This window comes from Pteropus vampyrus, unplaced genomic scaffold, assembly GCF_000151845.1.
Source record: "Pteropus vampyrus isolate Shadow unplaced genomic scaffold, Pvam_2.0 Scaffold82, whole genome shotgun sequence".
In the NCBI taxonomy this organism is placed as follows: domain Eukaryota; kingdom Metazoa; phylum Chordata; class Mammalia; order Chiroptera; family Pteropodidae; genus Pteropus; species Pteropus vampyrus.
This window is the reverse complement of record NW_011888863.1, coordinates 5,673,199-5,675,897: the sequence shown is the minus strand read 5'-3', so window position 1 is coordinate 5,675,897 and position 2,699 is coordinate 5,673,199. Positions and strand designations below refer to the sequence as shown.

General features: G+C 35.3%; 1 non-coding gene across 1 annotated transcript; it reads left to right on the top strand.

Moving 5' to 3' along the window:
• The first annotated feature begins 216 nt into the window (after window positions 1-216).
• LOC111741860 lies at window positions 217-335 on the top strand. The gene has a single exon (XR_002781113.1). It is a non-coding gene; the product is annotated as a 5S ribosomal RNA (ribosomal RNA).
• Window positions 336-2,699: the final 2,364 nt, after the last annotated feature.

Sequence of the window (2,699 nt, the reverse complement as noted above, 5' to 3'; positions counted from 1 at the left end):
ACTTCCATAGGTTTCCTCTCGCCTTCCTCTTCCCCATAACTAAATTGTGGTGAAAGAATTGACTAAAATGAATGAATCTAGAAATTCTGAAGGCCTGTGCCATCTTAACTTTCTGGCTTGCCCAAAGCTGTGTTTTCCTCAGAATCAGGAAAACATGAAAATTGAAAGAGAAAGAGAAGGGTCTCTAGGAATAAATCGATTTAGAAAACGTCATTAGTCTACGGCCATGCTACCCTGAACAAGCCCGATCCCATCTGATCTCGGAAGCTAAGCAGGGTCGGGTCTGGTTAGTACTTGGATGGGAGACCACCTAGGAAGACCAGGTGCTGTAGGCATAAAAAATTTAAAAAATAAGGGATTGTAAACTGATGAGGTCCTTGCAATCTGTGAGGTCAACCAAGGGTTGTCTTGCCTAAAAAATAAATTAAAAAAAGAAAAAAGAAAAAAGAAAATGTCATTAGACAAATGGTACCTGTAACTGATAGGCTGCCTGCGGCTTGACTCTTTCCTCTGTCCCTTCATCCCTCTTCAATGAAGGAAGTAAAAAAGACCAGTGTGTTGACAATAAAATTGTTATGGCCACACTCAGGAGCTACTGTAATTATGGGTCTCTGAGCACTTTCCTGCAATTCCAGTTTTCAGATGTTTAAAACTATGTTGTAAACTCTTCATCCACATTGAAACTTAGCACTTTTGACTGCAGCCCAGAGTTTTAATTGTTGAAACAACAGTGCCTTTTGACTGGAGAGAAAAGAAAAATAACCATTTCTGGAACTTGAAATATAGTTTTCCATATCATTTTGCTTTTAAAATGAAAATTTTTACATGATAATCTTTTTTGTATCCTTTGCAGGTTTAAAGACAATATGAAACACTTAACATTTTTTTAAAAGCATTTTAAAAATGACTTATTGATAAAGGTTGTACATTTCTAAAAGCTCTAATAAATTATAAAATAATTTTTACTATCAACCACAAGGAAAAGAGGAGACATTTATTAGCTCTTTACTAGTTGTATAACCTTGGAAAACTTAAATAATCTCTATGCTTTTTTTTTCTTTCTGAAAAATGGGGATCATAATAAAACCTACCTCATTGTGGCAGCCATGAGGTGTGCCAGCCACTCAGATCTCCCCTCAAGAAACCTGACTTGCTGTTCCTCTCTAACGAGTGCTTCAGCTGTTAGCACTTTTAGAATCTACCTCAGATTTTAAGACAAGATCATGAACTTCTGAGATGGCCCCTAGCCAGTCACTGAGCTCAGTGGGGTATGAGCATAGCCATTTCAGCCCAAGACGAGACTCCTCTAGTGGACAGAAGTTGCTCTAGAGTTCCTGATGACCAAGGCTTTCTCAGACTGCAGAGTGGTCTGAGGCTGTCCTTGTTCAATCTGCTGCTTCTTCCTTTCCTTTAATAAGCGTCAAATCTGCAGTGTGGTCTGAAGACTTACTGCCCAATCCTGCCTTTTCCACTTTTTATCTTCTACAGGAATTGTCTCTCAGTCGACTTTTACATTCCTTACTCCATCTGCTCCTCAGAGGACCCAACTTACACACTCAGATTTGTTGTAAGTCTTAAGTGTGAGAGTACGTGATAAATATTAGAAGATGCCTGGCACATAGTAAGCCCTCAATAAGTGTTTAATATTACTAGCATTATGTGGTAGATTTTATTTTTATTTTATTATTTATTTTTTTAGTTTTAAATATTTTAAAATTTTTTATTGTTTTTTTTTTTTTAATGGCGACATTGGTTAATGAAATCCACTAAGTTTCAGCTGTACATTTTAACAGTAAGGCATATATATATTTACATCGTGTGTTCACCTCCCATAATGTGGTAGATTTTTAAAAAATGATTTTTATTTTAGGTCACCATTAGTTTCTCATTTATTTCTGATTCGGTTCCCACCATCCTCTTCATCTGGCATATAAATATATGATTGCACATATACTGACTAAAATATTTTAAAATAAAAGTTTTATTGTTAGTGTCCTGTGAAGGAAAAAAATTAAACAACTATTGGCTAGCATTTGGCAAAGAAGTTAAAGACAATAAAATAAAGAGAAGAGAATAAAGTTTACATGAAGTGAAGATAATAGTCTGTGAGGACAGAAAATTTTATTTAATATTTAAAAAACGAATGTCATATTCTCTTAAGTACTCACCCACTCTCCTCTTCTCTCATAAAAATTCTCCCTTGTCAGCATTTAAAAGTTCTATTTTTAAGAAAATTTTTGGGTCTGTAGCTTAAATCCATCATCATCTTTTGCTAGGCTAAGCGCTGTTTCTATTCCCCCGGAAAAATTCCAGAACTACTGTTTTCATTAGTTTATCCAATTCGAATTCGAGCTTATTCAGCTTTCATAGTTTTCTAAGAGATTAGATCAGCTAGATTTTTCTATGTCATTCCCAAGCTTATTGACCTTTTATTTGAAGTCGTTTTAGAAATATCTTCAGTGACATGATTCCCATCATTTTCCAAATTGGAAGCACCTACTGGATACTAATGGATGGAGCTGACCATTAGAGATTTTAGAAATCTTTTATGCTTTCTGGTAAACCCAACACCAAATTAGCAATGCAAATATCCACTGCTTGTTTGTCATGAATGTGTGTACCAGGGTGTGTCCTTTTGGTGGTGGAATTATTATTATTATTTTTTATTACGGTGACATTGGTTAACGAAATCCAGTAAG